This window comes from Eumetopias jubatus, unplaced genomic scaffold, assembly GCF_037043125.1.
Source record: "Eumetopias jubatus isolate StellerSeaLion01/CBP00866 unplaced genomic scaffold, mEumJub1_p1.0 scaffold_6, whole genome shotgun sequence".
Classification (NCBI taxonomy): domain Eukaryota; kingdom Metazoa; phylum Chordata; class Mammalia; order Carnivora; family Otariidae; genus Eumetopias; species Eumetopias jubatus.
The window spans coordinates 50690624-50710630 of NW_028274812.1; the positions used below are offsets into that span (position 1 = coordinate 50690624).

At 40.0% G+C, this 20007-nt stretch overlaps 1 pseudogene; it reads left to right on the forward strand.

Moving 5' to 3' along the window:
- The first annotated feature begins 12434 nt into the window (after positions 1 to 12434).
- On the forward strand, positions 12435 to 19661 carry LOC114209936 (small ubiquitin-related modifier 2 pseudogene; annotated as a pseudogene).
- Positions 19662 to 20007: the final 346 nt, after the last annotated feature.

Sequence of the window (20007 nt, forward strand, 5' to 3'; positions counted from 1 at the left end):
TACTGTGGAAGCGAGGGCGCTGCGTGAGCACCGCATTTATATACCCCATCTACCCCGAAAGGCCAGGAAGTGACGCAGCATCCCGCCCCTGAGGCTCATTGCTGCGGCCGCCTGTCAATCAGCAGCCGCCGAGTTGCGGATGGCTGGCGGCCCGCCTGCCGGGAGCGCGGGGAGCTGCCCGCCGTGCTGCGGTTCGGCTTCGAGCTGTTCCCTGGGCGGGAGACGGCGCTGTGTGGTCCGGCTGGGGATTAGGGACCTGGGGTCGAATGCGGAATGGGTGGGGAGAACGGGAAAGGAGTGAGGAAAGGCTGTGCCGCGCTGCGTTAAACAACTGATTAGCAGAGAACATGGGTGGATCCTTAGGAAGGGTTGGCGGGGTTCGGCGGGGGCGGTGGCCACTGCTGGGATGGCGTGGTGGTTTTGATCCTGTGCAGTTCACCGCGATTGCTGAGGTACTTGGCCGTTCTCTGAAGTGCGTTTCCCCAAGGCGAAAGAAGCCACGCATTAAAACTCAACACTTGTCCGTGACGCACATGTTGCTAAAGGTCGGATTAGAAGGCGCTTTAATTCGGCTCGTGCCTTAGCTGATGTGCGAGTAAACGCAGTTCTCGACCCGTTTACACAATAGCCAGAAGCGTTGTCTCCCTATTTAAAAGAGAAAAGCAACGTGGCGCCCAGCCTTGGAGGGCTCCGTCTCTACCTACCTCCCACCATGTGGCTCGCCAAGCCTTGGAGTTGGCCGAGTGCAGCAGCGGCCGTGAAAACACTGGCAATTCCGTCCTCGATTAGGTCAACTGGTGGGAATTTATTTTGCAAAACTATTTGTAGACACTGGTTTATTAAATATAATCTGAAATTGTTTGATAATTTTTTTCTTTGAATGTTCTCAAACTAATGAACTAGTTGAAAGCCCCCCCCCAATTTACAGTGATATCATCTCACGTGCTTCAGAAGAATTTGGAAATTCATATAACAGGCATTCTGACATATCACTAGTGGTGATTTAAAGAACCATGAATTTAAAAAAAATAACCATAAATTTAATACCTAAGTGATCAATGTGAACTGTAAAATAGTTGGCAAGTCGCAGTTTTCAAACAGTGGCAAAATTGTGGTAACAAAGTTACGACTTTTACTCGGGAATATGGGAGGAAAAAAACCCAGCCTGACATAAAAATTACCATTGTCACGGGTGCCTGGGTGGCTCAGTTGGTTAAGCGACTGCCTTCAGCTCAGGTCATGATCCTGGAGTCCCGGGATCGAGTCCCGCATCGGGCTCCCTGCTCAGCAGGTAGTCTGCTTCTCCCTCTGACCCTCTTCCCTCTCGTGCTCTCTATCTCTCATTCTCTCCTTCTCTCGAATGAATAAATAAAATCTTTAAAAAAAAAATTACCATTGTCACAACACAAGACTTTTTTCCCTGTCATCCATAGAGAAAGACTTCCCTCAACCGAAAGTGAAATGAGATAATGTTTTAAGCGTGAAAAACCTAGTGAAAAAGACGTGGTTTGAATTTGCACTCTAGATTCCCTCCAGGGTAGTATTTGTCTTACAAGAACGTGAATTTGTTCACATTTCTCCATGAAACCTGTTGAAAGAAGGTATGTTGTGTGGTAGGTACATAGACTACTCTTGCCATTTTTTAAAAAGCATCCAACTCAAACTGGGAATTGGGACAAAAGATAAATGTTGCTTATTTTATGATAACAATTCAAAGAGAATGTGGCGGTTATACTTGGAATAAAGATAAAAGAAGTATTTACGTGTTTTACAAGCTATTCAATTATTTGATGGCTGCTTATTGAAATGAAGAATCTGTCTACTAAACCACCTCAAACGCTAATTGTGGTGTAAACATAATTTGGCTTATAATTGCTTATAATTAGTTGCTTTTCAATTACTATTATGCTTTTTCTCAATGCAATTTAAGTTAATATAAAAGTGCCAAGAATCTTGGCAAGGTAAGTCCTTGTTAATTTGATAGAGGATAATTTAAACAGTGTCTACCAATTGGATTGGTCCTTTGTAAAATATATTATTTTTCTTACGCATCATTACCCCCTTGAGGCTCAAAGACCCTTGTACTAATTACTAAGTTGGTCAGTTAATCTCATTTGAATATTTTGCTAAACTTAATATGTCCAAAACATATCTTTGGCTCCCTCAGATGATTTACCACAGAGCAAACCTGAGTGAATTTTTTATTTTATTTATTTTTAAAGATTTTATTTATTTGACACAGAGAGAGACAGCGTGAGAGGGAACACAAGCAGGGGGAGTGGGAGAGGGAGAAGGAAGCTTCCCATGGAGCAGGGAGCCCGATGCGGGGCTCAGCCCCAGGACTCTGGGATCATGACCTGAGCTGAAGGCAGACGGTTAACGACTGAGCCGCCCAGGAGCCCTGCCTGAGTGATTTTTTTAAACATAAATCCAATTATGACACTTCCCTTAATATTTAAAAATCCTCCACTGGTTTCACCTTACACTTAAAAGCAAAATTCTTTACCTTAGCCTTCAAACCTTTACATGATGTGGTCCTCAACTAATTTTTCTCTAAGCCCATCTCCATTGTTCACTCCCTATGCCCTAGGCATACTGACTTTTCTCTTTTTAGGTCCTTTTCATTTGTCTCAAATGCTCTTTCTCCACTTTGTATAGCTTTTTCATTCTTTTCACTTAGCTCTTAGCCTAAATGTCACTGCCTCTGAGAGGTCACCTGTAGTAGTAAGGCATAGGCTAAACTAAGATAACAAGGAGACCCCCAAATACAGTAACTCAAGGAAAAGGTTGAAGTTTATTTCTCTTTCACATAACATCCAGAGGCAAGGAGGTGGTAAAGGGTGAGTGGGCAGCTCTGCTTTGGGAGATCATACAGGGACCCTGGTTCCTTCTCGCCTGTTCTTACCACAGGATACAATCTTCATTCACATGATTAAAGCTCATCCACATCTGTCTATATTCCAGCCTGGAAAAAAAGAAAAAAGAGAAAATGCAGAAAAAACAATTTTCTTATGAAAATAAGACCTGGAAATTGCAATATCAGTTCTGCTCACTTAGTCACATGTTTACACCTAGCTGCAAGGGAGGCTGGAAAATATGGTTCCTACTTGGGTAGTTAGTTGCCTGGTCAAAACTTGGCCGATTCTATTACTTAAGAGGAAACAGGGAGAGAGTGGATGTGGGGGCCATTCTCCAGGCCTACCACACCTTTCCTTACTTTCTAATCTGCAGTAGCCAAGTAGATACTCCCTAACACACCATTCTGCTTTAATTCTCTGCATAATTCTTACTGTTCTCTTGTATTTACTTATTTGTTGATTGTCAGGTCTCTGTTGGATTTTAAGCTATGTAAAAGCTTGTTTGTCTTTGCTTAAAACTGTATAGCATTGCCCCAAAAAAGTATTTGGCACAATGTATTCAATCAGTATTAGCTGAAACATGAATTTTTTTTTTTTTAAAGATTTTATTTATTTATTTGAGAGAGAGAGAGAGCACATGAGAGGGGGGAGGGTCAGAGGGAGAAGCAGACTCCCCGCCAAGCAGGGAGCCCGATGCGGGACTCGATCCAGGGACCCCAGGATCATGACCTGAGCCGAAGGCAGTCGCTTAACTGACTGAGCCACCCAGGCGCCCTGAAACATGAATTTTTAAGTGCCCTCCTGATAGATCCTGCTCTTTCAAACTAATCTTATCTCCCAGCATGCCCTCAAAGCCCCTCCCCCAATTCTTCACACTATAAAAATCTTATTCAATTTCCAATACTAGCCATAATTCCACATAACATTCTCTAGGACAATACTCTAGCACACACTGACTATATTATCTCTTGGTACATGGTAAATTACACAAACTTAGTTGCTTAAAACAGTACACATTTATTATCTCACTATTTGTGTGGGTCAGGAGTTTGCACATGGCTTAGCTGAGTCCTCTGTATCAGGGTCTCTCTCAAGACCACAATCAAGATACTGGCCTGTGCTGCAGTCCCATCTGAAGGTTTGACTAGGAAAGGAGCTGTTTCCTCATTCCCATGGTTGTTGGCAGAATTCAGTTCCTTACAAGCTACTAGACTGAGGGCCTTAGTTCCTTGCCATAGGTCCTTTGCCATATCTTGCTTCATCAAACCCAGAAACAGAGTATGCTAGTAAGCCAGAAGTTACAATCTAATATAACATAATTACGGAGTGGCATCCCATCAGCTTTGCACCATTATCATATTCTATTGGTTAAGAAAATTGGAATAACGTCACAAGTTCTACCCACACTGAAGGGGGTGGATTCCATTAGGGTGTGAATACTGGGAGTCAGGGATCATTGAGGGCCAGTTTAGAACCTACCTATCATCACGTTCAGAAGCATTTATTAATTTTTTAAAAAGATTTACTTATTTTTTTGAGGGGGGAAGGGGTGGAGGGAAAGGGAGAGAGAAACCTAAGCCAATTCCACACTGAGCGCGGAGCCCAACATGGGGCTCAGTCTCACGACCCTGAGATCATGACCTGAGCAGAAACTGAGAGTTGGAGGCCCAACTGACTGTGCCACCCAGCTGCCCCTCCAGGAGCATTTATAATTAAGACCACACAATTTACCATTTAATAGCTTCATTGTTGGTTTAATATGCCAACTAAACTGGCATATCCATATCTTCTATTTTGATATCCCAATCTCAAAACCAGGCACATATGTAAGTTTTCATAAACTTTTGGAACAAATTTAATGTGATTGGGGGGTGTGCTAGAGCTGGCTTCTTCTTGTTTGCAAGAGCCACTTGTTAAGTTTTCAGAACTTTTAGGAGCCAATTGACACAGGTGGGTTGAATTGGCCACAGTGGGAGCATTTACTTCAAGGAAATTGGTAAACTCTACAATTAGGGTTCTCCATACCTTCTAAGATTCAGTTGTAAAACATTGACCAGTATACCACTGGTGGTCCCAAATCTGTCACATTCATGGTGTTGAAAACATCATTTTCTCTAACATAAATGTGAGTTCCACCACCCAAGGCTATTGTGGGATTATAAGTGATAAAAGTGGCTTGGAAACTGCAGAACCTTATACAAGCTAAGACATGGCATTATCATTGCAAAGTACAGCAACAAAAGTACTGAGGAATACCTGATGTGTTCTACATTAAATTGTGAAACAAAAGTGCCCAGATATAATCTGTCCCCAAAACTGTTGACTTCATCGGTATGACTAATGTGAAAAAGAGAAGATATGCCAAAAGTGAAAATGCAGTTTTCTTTGGAATGATCCCCCTTACTGTTTTGTGTTGTATTTCAATTTATCAGACATAGGGGAAGGACAAGTAACATAAGAAAGTGAAACTAGTAAGAGAGAATAAGAATCTCAGAATATAGCAAATTTAGTGACGGTATTTCCTAGGCTGAATTAAATATTTAGCCACAGATATAAACTTAAAAATAAGAACAGATTGACAATGACCTTAATGGAAATGGGCAAAGCCATTTATAAACAATATAATGTCCATTGTCCTGGCAAAATATGCTAACAATTTTCTTGTTTTCATCAATAATTAAATATTCAGTAAGCAAAGAATTTGTAATGTGCTGTTAGCAAATTTCATGTGGTTCATAAACACTTTGTTTTAGTTTTTAAATATTTAAGCAGATAGCCTCTTCAAAGGTTTTTTAATTTTTTCTTTGCGACTTTTTTTTTACTGTTTTTGAGCTCTACTTTTGTATTTTCTTTTTTTTTTTTAAAGATGTTTTTTATTTATTCGACAGAGAGAGACACAGCGAGAGAGGGAACACAAGCAGAGGGAGTGGGAGAGGGAGAAGCAGGCTTCCCGCTGAGCAGGGAGCCCGATGCAGGGGCTCGATCCCAGGACCCCGGGATCATGACCTGAGCCGAAGGCAGACGCTCAACGACTGAGCCACCCAGGCGCCCCATGTATTTTCTTTTTCTGTTATGACCTCAACTTGTACTCATTCTGTCATCTAAAGGATTAAATATTTTCAGATACTTCAAAAAGCTATTTTTCAAAATGTATAATTATGTTAAAATTAAAGACAATACAGGGGCGCCTGGGTGGCTCAGTTGTTAAGCGTCTGCCTTCAGCTCAGGTCATGATCCCAGGGACCTGGGATCGGGCCCACATCGGGCTCCCTGCTCCGCAGGAAGCCTGCTTCTCCCTCTCCCACTCCCCCTGCTTGTGTTCCCTCTCTCACTGTCAAATAAGTAAATAAAATCTTAAAAAAAAAGACAATACATTTTTGAATTATAATTAACAATTTACAATTATAAAGTAAATTTATTATTATTTTTTATTTTTTAAAGATTTTATTTATTTATTTGACAGAGAGAGAGTAGAAGCAGGTGGAGCGGCAGGCAGAGGAAGAGTTGGAGAAGCAGGCTCCCTGATCCTAGGACCCTGAGATCATCACCGGAGCCAAAGGCAAACACTTAACCAACCGAGGCACCCAGGTGCCCCTAAGGGTAAGTTTTTAAATTTAATTTTTACAAATTTATGAAACATTAAATATTTTTATTAAAATTAAACTATTTGCCATTCTTGTATAACATGTCCATTTTGCTACTAATGTAAAGAGTCTGTATCACATTTCACGTATATTATGCCCATACCTACCTACACATAAATTATTTTTTTTAAAGTAGGCTCCACACCCAACACAGGGCTTGAACTCAAAACCCTGAGATCCAGACCTGAGATCCAGAGTTGGATGCTCTATTGACTGAGCCACCCAGGTGCCCCTACATAAATTTAAGAACAATATAAAAGTGTTCAGTATTGAAAATTTTCCTTAGCCATCATGTTCAACTGTTTGAATTTTCACCCTAATTTGCGAGTATCTCTGGTGTCCTGAGAGAAGCAAGAAAATGGATACTTCGTACCAGGAAAAGATACTTCATGAGGCCCAAAGCTATTGCATTCACAAAAAGGAAGAATTTGACAGTTATTTTGTCTCTTATCAGTTTCTGCTATTCAAATTCTCCCCACATTCCAAAGGTCTTACTTCTATGTCAACAGCACCATAAACCATAAAACTTCATGGCATTTGTATTCAGTTGCCTTTTGCATAGTGAACATAGGGCGAGAGATATGGAAAAGTATTTCCCTGGGGTCTAATTGGTGTTATTTCCAGAAGTGGAAATGTTTAAGTTTAAACACCTTAAGCTTAAGATGTTTAAGTTTATGAGTCACACTATGCCAACGATGTGCCTTGAATTTCAAGTGACAGGGGTACTCATATGTTATTTAATAAGTGCTTTTTGGGTGTATATCTGTGACATGCAAAGGCAGGGTCCTTCTTGCTGGGTCTAAGGTACTGGTTTCAGAGTTCACTGTAGCCTCTAACAGCTTTTTATACCTGTGGCTTAAAGCCCCAACTCCCCACCTCTTTCCTAGTCCTTCTATGCCACTGGTAGATTAAGTTTTCTTAGAAGTTTTTAATCTCTTGGGTCCCACCAGCCATTCTTTTTGTTGTTGTTGTTAAAGATTTTATTTATTTATTTGACAGAGAAAGACAGTGAGAGAGGGAACACAAGCAGGGGGAGTGGGAGAGGGAGAAGCAGGCTTTCTGCTGAGCAGGGAGCCTGATGTGGGGCTTGGTCCCAGGAATCTGGGATCATGACCTGAGCCCAAGGCAGACGCTTAATGACTGAGCCACCCAGGCGCCCCCCACCAGCCATTCTATCTCAAAAAATCTGTCAGATTGAAATAAAAAAGCCCTGGGTGCCTGGGTGACTCAGATGGTAGAACATGCAACTCTTGATCTCCGGTTGTAAATTTGAGCCCCATATTGGTGTAGAGATTATTGAAATAAAAAAGCCCGCATTCACTGAGGGAAAATATTTCAGAAATTCAGTTATTGTATCTATTGCTTACAGTAAATTTTTAAGTCAAGTTCTTTTGAATTTTCAATTTTAAGTTCTAAGGGAAGATTAGCCCCATTCTCTCCCTCTCAGGTCAAACATCTACTTTCAGAAAGCAACTCAAAACTTCTCAGAGTTTGGAGATTCATACTCTGTAGAAGCTGAATACCTCTAAGTCAAAGAACTCTATCTGTATACTCACATTTCAGGCTCACTTCAAGAGGAGAAAAACCTCAAGGTGCCTGGGTGCCTCTGTTGGTTGAGTATCCAACTCTTGATTTTGGCTCAGGTCTCAGGGTACTGGGATCCAGTGCTAGGCAAGGAGGCTGCTTAAGATTCTCTCTCTTTGCCCTGCCCTCCCACCTGGTGCATGGTGCTCTCTCTAAAAAAAAACAAAAACCCCGAAAAACACACCCTCAACTTGGTCTTTCTATGGTGAAGCCCACAAGTTCAGAAGCCAAGAGTTTACAATCTCTTTTGTAGTGCTTAAATAGTTACAGCCAAGTATCAGATATTCAAAGAAAACCTTCAACATTTAGAGAGAAATCAAAGTAAATAGGAAAGAGAGGAAACCAGAGGAAACAGAAATAATGTAGGCAGTAGAAGTAAACTTCTAAGAAAAAAGACCATAATTATACACCATGGGGATAGGAGAAATTATTCTATCCATAAAAACAAAATTATTCTATCCAAAAACATTGTGGATGTGAGTATTCATACTACATAAATTTATGTATGTAGTATGAATACTACATAAATAAGAAATGTTCAAAGAACAAAAGAGAGTGCTTGAAAATTAAAAATAGGATAGCTGACAAAAAAAAAAAAAAGGAGGAGATAAATTTGAGGAAATCTCTGGGGCACCTGCGTGGCTCAGTGGATTAAGTGTCTGACTCTTGATCTCAGCCAGGTCTTGATCTCAAAGTTGTGAGTTCAAGCCTCACACTGGGCTCCACGCCTAGTGTGGAACCTACTTAAAAAATAAAAATAGGGTACCTGGGTGGCTCAGTTGGTTAAGCGACTGCCTTCGGCTCAGGTCATGATCCTGGAGTCCTGGGATCGAGTCCCGCATCGGGCTCCCTGCTCATCAGGGAGTCTGCTTCTCCCTCTGACCCTCCTCCCTCTCGTGCTCTCTCTCTCATTCTCTCTCTCTCAAATAAATAAATAAAAATAAAAATAAAAAAATAATAGTTAAGAAATCTCTGAGAGCGGCACCTGGGTGGCTCAGTCGGTTAAGCATCGGCCTTTGGCTCCGGTCATGATCCCAGGGTCCTGGGATCAAGCCCCGCAACACACTCCCTGCTCAGCGGGGAGCCTGCTTCTCCCTCTCCCTCTGCCCGCTCATGCTCTCTCTCACTCACTCTCTCTCTCAAATAAGTAAAATCTTTTTAAAAAATAAAAAGAAGTGTTTAAGTTTTTTTCATGGCTTATTCTCTTGTACTCTCCTTATTTGGGAAAGATAATAACTGGAAGAATTGGAGCAATAATCTTTCACTATAAATGTTATCTCTCTTAGGATATCTTCATTTGGAGCTGAAGAATAAAAGCTTTTCTGGCACCTGGAAACAGGGTTTAGTTGGTCATTCAAAGCTTCCACTCACTCTGGAAGCTAGAGAGGTAGGTAGGAACCAAGAACCTTTCATACACCCCATTTTTTAAAAGATTTTATTTTTAAGTAATCTCCACACCCAACATGGGGCTCAAACTCACAACCCAGAGATCAAGAGCCACATGATCCACTAACTGAACCAGCCAGGTGCTCTCCCTTCCCATTTTTAATAGAACAAACTATATCTGCCACAAACCGAAAGCCTACCTTGTTTTGTAATAAGAATATGCTGATAGGATTTGACATTTCTACCATCCATAGCCTGAACTCCCAAGCTGAAAGAAACTTAAAAACGGCCAACAAAGTCCAACTTCAACCTATACGGTATCTGGTAACTTGAGATACTATTTGTTTCCCTCTCACCCCAATCCCCTTCTCAGAGAATCTGCCCAACCCACAGTCCCTGGAAGGGGCAGCCCTACTTCCATTAGACCCTGTCTCCTGAACTGTGGCTGATTGGACGAGGGGAGAACACCTAACCCAGTCAGGTTCTTTTGCTTGATTATTTGAACCCAGAGACCTAGACATTGAGTCAGTAACTCTGTGGAGGAAACTAGAGCTATAAGATCAGGTAGGCTAAAGAGTGGCAGTCATTTTTTTGCTGTATACATGCAAATAAACTGAGAAATCTGGTCCTCAGAGATATGCCATAACCTGGATGTGCCAAAGGAAGCGGAAATCCTACAGCTCTAGAGAAAGATAGAGAAAGGAATGGTCTGACAAGTTGGACTATTTCTATATTTGTGTTGGGAACCATGAGATTTCTCCTCTGGGACTTCTCTCTCTTTTTTAAAAGATTTATCTATTTACTCTAGAGAGAGAGAGAGAGAACATGCGCACGTGCAGAGGGAGAAGGATAGAATCTCAAGCCGACTCTGCACCGAGTGTGGAGCCCAATGCTTGACTCAATCCCATGACCCTGAGATCATGACCAGAGCTGAAACCAAGAATCAGAAGCTCAACCCACTGAGCCACCCAGGAGCCCCTCCTCTCTGGAACTTCTAATTACCTCCTTTTTACTTGAGTTAATTTGGATAGCTTTCTTTTACTTGTAACCAAAGAATCCCTGACTGAATAGTTTTTAAAAGTTCATTTTTGGCACCCATGACTCTATCTTTTCATACCTCTCTAAACATCTGGATTCTACAGGTCCTCTGTAATTTGTTTTAAGTTATTTGGGAACACAGAAATATCCAAGGAAAGACATTCCCCCCCCCCTTTTTTTAAGATTTTATTTATTTGAGAGAAAGAGAGAGCATGAGCAGCAAGGAGGGGCAGAGGGAGAGGGACAAGCAGACTCCCTGCTGAGCAGGGAGTCCAATGTGGGGCTCGATTCCAGGACCCTGGGATCATGACCTGAGCAGAAAGTAGACACTTAACCGACTGAGCCACCCAGGTGCCCCAAGAAAAGACATTTCCTTGCAATGTCCTACAGAAGGGATGCCTGGGTCTTTTAGTTACAGGAATTCAGAGGTGCTTAAAGGATCATCCCTTTAAGACTCAGCCTGCTCTTCAGCAGTTCTGATAGATGTTGGAAGAAACCAGAGGATGAACCTGATGAATAATCTACATAATTTGATGCCATTTATTAACTTAGAATTATATCAAACTATAATTTGTGAGTCAAAGTTACAAGATTTGTTATGGTTTATTGTTGTTTCAGTACTCTTTTGTAAAATAAAGCTATTACATCTTGGTTGCAAGATTCCTAACCATCAGTTTTTCTATAGATTTATTTTTTTATTTTTTTAAAGAGTGGGAACAGAGGAGGAAGGAGAAAGAGAATTCCAAGCAAACTGTGTGCTGAGTGAGGAGCCCAACTCAGGGCTCAATTTCACGACCCTAAGATCATGACATGAGTTGAAATCAAGAGTTGGATGCTCAACCAACTGAGCCACCCAGGCACCCCCATTTTTTTTTTACAGATTTAATACATACAGTTACAATACTTTAAGTGTACATGGACATTTTTAGAAATTTTTCCTTTATTTCCTTAAATCTCAGGATTCTTAAAAATCTGAAAAAAGAGGAATTTTGCAAAAAACATGAATTTGATTGAAGTACCAACCTAGATAGACTTTATCTGCTAGAGAGCCAAGATTCTAAAGTAATGGAGAATTTGAAATGAAGAAAGTTATTGTTTAAAAGCATAACTTTAAGGGGTGCCTGCGTGGCTCAGGTGGTTGGGTGTCTGACTCTTGATTTCAGCTTAGGTCATGATCTCAGGGTCGCAAAACTGAGCCCTGCCTCAGGCTCCACGCTCAGCACAGAGTCTGCTTGGAATTCTCTCTTGCTCCCCCTCCTTGTGAGCACAGGCGCATTTGCTCTCTCTGTCGCTCTAAAATAAATAAATAAATAAATAAATAAATAAATAAATAAATAAATAAAATCTTTTTTTAAAAAAGATTTTATTTATTTATCTTACAGAGACACAGCGAGAGAGGGAACACAAGCAGGGGGAGTGGGAGAGGGAGAAACAGGCTTCCTGCAGAGCAGGGAGCCCGATGTGGGGCTTGATCCCAGAACCCCGGGATCATGACCCGAGCCGAAGGCAGATGCCTAACAACTGAGCCATCCAGGAGCCCCTAAATAGATATCTTTTAAAAATAAAATAAAAGTGTACCTTTAATACATTCAGTAAATTAAAGTCTATAAACAAGATAAAACTCTCCTTTGTACACTGACATAATTAATGGCCTGATAATGCTTTGCTGGACAATAATACTTTCAGGTCCTCACCATCAGATGTTGAAAACACTGTCCCACATGACAGTCAAATTCATGCTCTTGCTCTCTCTCTCTCTCTCTCATTCTCAAATAAATAAAATCTTCAAAAAATGTAAAGTTACATTTTTTGTGGAGTTTTTTCTTGGTCCCTTGTTGAAACTTTATTTTAACAAATACAGTATTGAGATCTCTATTTGAGAAAGTCTCTGCTGAGTAATTGTCAAAATAGAGAATTTTTAGCTATGTACTCAGAGAATGTGGAGAGAACCTCCCCAGGTAAATATTTGTAAACATACCTAATCTTCACATTATTAACAGAGCCAGTTTAGTATTATTCAAAATCCACAATTGTAGGGGTACCTGGGTAGCTCAGTCAGTTAAGCATCCAGCTCTTGGTTTCAGCTTAGGTTGTGATCTCAAGGTCCTGGGACTGAGCCCCGTGTCAGACTCTGCGCTGAGTGCAGAGTCTGCTTGAGATTCTCTCTCCCCCTGCCCCTCCTACTTGTGCGCGAGCTCTCTCTCTCAAATAAATAAATAAATCTTTAAAAAGAAGAAAACCAAAATCCACAATTGTAGTTTTCAACTTAGCAAAATTTTGTTGTCTGCTATGTACTTAGCACTATGTGAAAGCATAAGATGAGGACCCTTCAAAGGACCATACATAAAATACATGAAACTAGGAATTTATACATCTCAGTGTAAATTCAACTAATGAATTTCAGTCCATAGAATGAAAGAATTACAAAAATTTGAAGTAGGAGAAATCATACTGTTAAGAAGAGTAGGTAACTTTTTGTATAGCCAAACATCAGATAATTATGGGTACTCTGGTATCTGGTCATATCACAAAGTACGCATTTTTTTTCTTTTTTACAAAGTATGCACTTTTATTTATTTATTTTTATTTTTATTTTATTTTTTAAAGATTTTATTTATTTGTCAGAGAGAGAGCACAAGCAGGGGGAGTGGCAGGCAGAGGGAGAAGCAGGCTCCCTGCTTAGTGGGACTTATGTGGGACTCAATCCCAGGACCCTGGGATCATGACCTGAGCTGAAGGCAGATGCTTAACCAACTGAGCCACCCAGGAGTCCCCAAAGTATGCAGTTTTAAAGTAGAGTCCTCTTTAAATGACTTTCAAATTCTCAGATACTAAAAACCATACATTTATTTATAAGTCAGTCACAGTGTTTATAATCATTAAATCCTTATGAAAGTAAGGTGGACCAAAAATGAAAATCATCATTACCGTGGATGAAAGAAAATAAATTGTTTCTACCCTTGGGTAATTAAAAATTAAAATATCTTATGAGTTTAACTATGTATGACAAGTTAATTTTTATCTACTTTGAATAGTGAAGTCACAGTACTGTTTGTTTCATATCTAAATGAAATGTGAAAGTTTTCCATTCATTTTGATATTTCTATAACCTATTTCATACCTAGTATTACTTGCACTAAGCCTTAAAAAGAAAATAACCTTTTTGTTGCTTATAAGCTTAGTTTTCCTTAAGACTATTCCTAAGAAAAACAATATTTAAAGAATTAATCATTTCACTTTATTACTTTTATTAATTTTCCATTGCGTATTTTAAAGCTTAATTTTTTTAAAGAAAGCAATTATGTGAACAAAGTATTACAGTACTTATAGCTTAGTTTTGTGCAAATAGGCTGGTTTGATGTGTACACTTCAGCCACTTAGAATTATAATTACATTGAAGGAGAATTTACTTTGTGCACTCACATTATACTTCCGCCCAAGGAATTACATAGAAAGAAGTGATTCCTTTCTCCTTTGTACTCATTTATTTTCCTTTTCGTGCACCTTGCTGACCTACATAAAAGTTAGTTGCAGCTTGTTTAAATTCAGTCTCTGGTGTGAAGTTGTGTATTGCTTAACTGTAACCCAAAGTGTGAGAATGGGAGTGTCGGTGTTTCTCAACAGCAGTGTCTTTAGCAATTAAGGTGTGGCATCACTAGAACTGCTGAACCCCATTCCAGTCAAACGCGCTTCTGTTCTGCATCTTCCATTGTGGAGTAAACTTTCTAATATATAGATTCTAATTTTTAAATAAAGAAAAAAAAGAGCTAGAAAAAAAAAAGAACAAATATCACCATCCAAAACCAAGACTCATCCATAGTGTCTGAAAATTCCTGGACATAAAGAATTGGTCACTGGATTTTCTTTCATCCCTGCCAAGTTCTGCCTCCTCTGAGTAGGTTCCCCAACAGGAGATGAGAGAGGGTGGCAGGGAAATGTTGCTAAGTAACAAATGGCGTACAGTTGTGCAGTGGGCCTATCAGATGGCACAACCTTGAGCTTTGTGCTGGCTTACAACCATTCTGCAATATAATAAAAGAGCTGCAATATTATGTAGATACGGAGGCAAAATAGAGAGTTCCTAACCTCAGTTGTTAGTCCAGAAAGTCAGGTAGTTGAAAAATGACATGGTTACTTATACCTATGAATTTTTCTTGTTAGTCTTATTTTTTTCCCAGAACACTTTTATGTTTAGTCATCATTTTTATGTATTCATGAATTAATTAACTAATTAATCCAATCATTCATTCATTCAACAACTATTCACTGAGTACCTATTATGACATTTTGCTAGGTCTTAGCTATTGAAATTGAGACTCTTATAATAATATTGTGTTTCCATAAGCAGTTTGTTATAAAAATGAACAAGAATAGAGATCAAAATCAGCAATTCCTTCAATCAGTTATTATTGTTGCATTTTATTTTTGAGGTAATGTTAGAATTCGAGCCTTTATTTGATAGGCCTATGAGTTAGAAAACAGTTATTTCCCAACTGTTAAAGGAGGTGAGGAGAAAGTCTAAACATGAATAGCTACATAATACACATTAGAAAATCCATTAGGTTATAGAAGAATTTACCAGGGTTCCCTTTTAAAGAGCAGCTTTCAGTTGACTTTAATCAATTTATATATATTTTAAAGTTTTATTTATTTAAGTAATCTCTACACCCCGTGTGGGGCTCAAAGTCACGACCCCAAAATCAACAGATGCATGCTCTTTCGACTGGGCCAGCCAGGTGTCCCAATTTAGACACATTTTAAAGGGGTGCCTGGGTGGCTCCATTGGTTCAGCCTCCGACTCTTGGTTTTGGCTCAGGTTGTGAGATCATGCCCCCTGTTGAGCTCTACACTCAGTGGGGAGTCTGATGGAGATTCTTTCTCTTCCTCTGCCCACCTTCCACCCCTCTCTCTCTAAAATAAATAAATAAATCTTAAAAAAAAAAAAAAAGCCGGGGCACCTGGGTGGCTTGGTTGGTTAAGTGTCTGCCTTCAGCTCAGGTCATGATCTTGGGGTCCTAGGATTGAGCCCTGCATCAGGCTCCCTGCTCAGCGGGGGGTCTGCTTCTCTCTCTCCCTCTGCCCCTCCCTCCTGTTCATGCGTTCATGCACACTCTCTCTAATAAATAAGTAAAATCTTAAAAAAAAAAAAAGCAGCACATTGGATTGCCTGGCTCACTCATTTGGAAGAGCACATGACTCTTGATCTGAGGGTCCTGAGTTTGAGTCAAACTTGTGTGTAGAGATTATTTTTAAAAAGGGTGTAGGGGCACCTGGGTGGCAAAGTCCACTGAGCGTCCAACTCTTGGTTTCAGCTCAGGTTATGATCTCAAGGTTGTGGGATCAAGCCCCTCATCAGGCTCTGGGCTGAGTGTGGAGTCTGTGTGGGATTCTCTCTTTCTCCCTCTGCCCCTCCCACTTGTGCTCTCTCTCACTCTAAAATAAATAAATAATTTTTTTAAAAAAAAGGAGTGTAGAGTATAGAGCTCACATGCACACAAAAGCACATTACTGTCTAAAGTGAGCTGTACCTGCTACTCATTTTTGCATATTCAGCCCCTATTCTTTGTCTAGTGTAACTTTCCTTTTTTTTTTTCCCCTGGCAGACTTAATATGCCTAAAATATATGAATAATGCTAACATTTATTGACTGCTTAATTTATACAACCTGGAGTCATGTTAAATACTACATGCTTTGTCTCACTTAGGTTTTAGGAAGTAGATACTGTTTTTTTTTTTTTAGAGATTTTATTTATTTATTTGACAGAGAGAGACAGTGAGAGCAGGAACACAAGCAGAGGGAGTGGGAGAGGGAGAAACAGGCTTTCCACTGAGCAGGGAGCCCGATGTGGGACTTGATCCCAGGACCCTGGGATCATGACCTGAGCCGAAGGCAGACGCTTAACGGCTGAGCCACCCAGGCGCCCCGTAGATACTGTTATCTCCACTTTACAAATAGTAAAACTAAGGTTAGTTATGTTCATTGCAGCATTATTTACAATAGCTAAGATATGGAAGCAACCTAAGTGTCCATCAATAGATGAATGGATAAAGAAGATATGGTATCTACACACAATGGAATATTACTCAGCTTTAAAAAAGAATGAAATATGGAGATTTGCAACAACGTGAATGGATCTTGGGTATAATGCTAAGTGAAATAGAGAAAGACAAATACCATACAATTTCACTTATATGTGGAACTTAAGAAAGAAGACAAATATACAAGGAAAAAAAGAGACAGACCAAAAAGAAAAAAGAAAAACCAGACTCTTCACTATAAAGAACAAACTGGTGGTTGCCAAAGGGGAGGCCAGTGGGGGGATGGATGAAATAGGTGATGGGAATTAAGAGTACACTTACTATGATGAGCTCTGAGTAATGTATAGAATTCGTGAATCACTATATTGTATTGTATTGTAATATAGCACTGTATGTTAATTATGCTGGAGTTAAAATTTTAAAAAATTTCTACCAAATACAAAAAAAAAAAAAGAATGAAATTTTGCCATTTGTGACAACATGAATGGACCTAGAGGGTATTATGCTAAGTGAAATAAGTCAGACAGAGAAAGACAAATATCATATGATTTCACTTGTATATGGAATCTAAAAAAACAGAACAGAAGCAGATTCATAAATACAGAGAACAGACTCATGGTTGTCAAAGGGGCAAGGGGTGGAGCGGATGGGTGAAATAGGTGAAGGGATTAAGAAGTACAAACTTTCAGTTATGAAATAAGTTGCAGGGATATAAAGTACAGCATAGGGAATATAGTGGATAATATTGTAAGAATTACATATGGTGACAGTAAGAAGACTTATTGTGGTGGTCATTTTGTAATGTATATAAATGTTGACTCAATATGTTGTACACCTAAAACTAATACAATATTGCATATCAACTGTACTTCACTGAAAAAAGGGAGAGGATATGTGGACAGAGACACACAAGGAGAACACCATGTGAAGATTAAAGCAGAAATTGGGGTGGTGCTTCTACAAGCCAAAGAATGCAAAAGATTGCCAGCAAATTATCAAAAGTTAGGAAAGAGGCATGGAACAGATTCTTCCTCACAGCCCTAAGAAGGAACAGACCCTACTGATGTTTCGATTCCAGACTTATAGCCTCCAGGACTGAGACAATAAATTTCTGTTGTTTATAAAGAAGTCATTAAATAAATAAACAAAATAAAACTAAGGTTAATTAAAAAAAAAAAAGGACAGGGGGCGCCTGTCTGGCTCAGTCAGTAGAGCATGCCAGGTTTTATCTTGGGGTTGTGAGTTCAAGCCCCACATAGGGCATAGAGCTAAAAAAAAAAAAAAGGTTCAGTAAGTTGGCCAAAGTCATACAGACATTGAACTACAGAACCAAATCTGGACACTCTGTCTCCAGAACCCTCCTCATTAATTGCTATGCTCTACAACTTCCCATGAGCTTCAGTTGTATTCATCTGATAAAAATTTCATATGATACAACAAAATGCCTCTAACACTTAAAAATGTTGAACTAGAGAACTACAGTTTATTAAATGTAGTTTGGCTTTTCTCATTTATTGGGAATAAAATCCACCAATATACACAACACAATAATCACAGAAAAGTGCTTAAAAATCTCAAAACCTTTTATAGCATTTAGAAACAAAACACCTAAAATTATAAAAATAAAGTACATTACTTTTTAAGGGAAAAATTCATGAATTCGTGTTATCAGGACTTAAAAGCAAGTTTGTTTTTATTTACTTGTGATGCCATAATGAAGTTTAATTTCAGTCCATATTTTATATACTTTGTCCTAAAAACAGAAACATGTTAAAGATTTTTTTAAATCAACAAACTATGCTTTTTTTTTTTAAGATTTTATTTATTTGAGAGAGAGAGAGAGAGAGAGAGAAACAGCATGAGAGGGGAGAGGGTCAGAGGGAGAAGCAGGCTCCCCACTGAGCCGGGAGCCCGATGCAGGGTTTGATCCCAAGACCCTGGGAACAGGACCTGAGCTGAAGGCAGATGCTTAACCGACTGAGCCACCCAGGCACCCTTAACATAATGAATTTAAAGTAAATGAGGGCGCCTGGGTGGCTCAGTTGGTTGAGCGACTGCCTTCGGCTCAGGTCATGATCTTGGAGTCCCGGGATCGAGTACCGCATTGGGCTCCCTGCTCAGCGGGGAGTCTGCCTTTCCCTCTGACCCTCTTCCCTCTCGTGCTCTCTCTCATTCTCTCTCTCAAGTAAATAAATAAAATCTTTAAAAAAAAATAAAGTAAATGAAACAGCATATGTCTCTTGTGAAATGGGAAATGTTTCCTTTTCTGTGAAGAAGATTTCACTAGGCTAACAATCTCTTTCACTCTCCCCTATGCCTCCCAGCGAAGGCAAATGATTTGCTGAATTGGAGGGAAGAAACTGGGTTTCTGTATCTCACTCACTTCTTCATTCTCCTGATAGCTGGCAGCCTCCATGAGCATCCAAGTATTGTCATATGGGAGAAGGGGCCAGTCTCTTCAAGTGAAGCCTCTGGTTTTGCAGCATTACCTGTTGACCAGATAGACAAATCTGCCTACTTTTGGAGTTCAGTATTAGGAAGCTCACATGCCCACAAATGTAAGCCATATTCTCTGATATATGCTTTTAGTATTAATAAAGAATATCCTGGGGTGCCTGGGTGGCTCAATCAGTTAAGCGTCTGACTCTTGATTTTGACTCAGGTCATGATCTCAGGGTCCTCGAGCCCCATGTCGGGCTCACACTGGGCATGAAGCCTGCTTAAGATTCTCTCTCTCCCCTCCTGGTGCTGCTTGTGTGTTCATTGGGTGCGGACCTGGTACCTCTTTTGTGAAGCAGCAGCTGAGGAGACTCCGGTGCTCACCGTGGCCAATGAAAAGCCCAAGGAAGGAGTCAATACAGAGAACAATGATCATAATAATTTGAAGGTGGCGGGGCAGGATGGTTCTGTGGTGCAGTTTAAGATTAAGAGGCATACACCACTTAGTAAACTAATGAAAGCCTATTGTGAACCACAGGGTTTGTCAATGAGGCAGATCAGATTCCGATTTGATGGGCAGCCAATCAATGAAACAGACACACCTGCACAGTTGGAAATGGAGGATGAAGATACAATTGATATATTCCAGCAGCAGACAGGAGATGTCTACTAAAAAGGGAACCTGCTACTTTACTTCAGAACTCTGTTCCTCCAGACCAAGAAGACATTCTGAATTAGAAACCTGCAATTTGGTTCCACCACATCCTGACACTACAGTATAGTTCTCTCTATTCTTTCATTTTCCCCTTCCCCATTCCTTTATTGTACATGAAGTAACTGTGTATGTGCACAAGCATATTGCATTTTTTTAAACTAAATGGCCAATGGTATGTTTTGATCGACATCAAATGGAGATGGGATGGGGGAAAATACTGCTTCTGTGAAAATACACCCTCTCTCCATTAGTGGCATGCTCAATCAGCTCTTATCTTTATATTCCAGTAAGATATTTTGCTCTC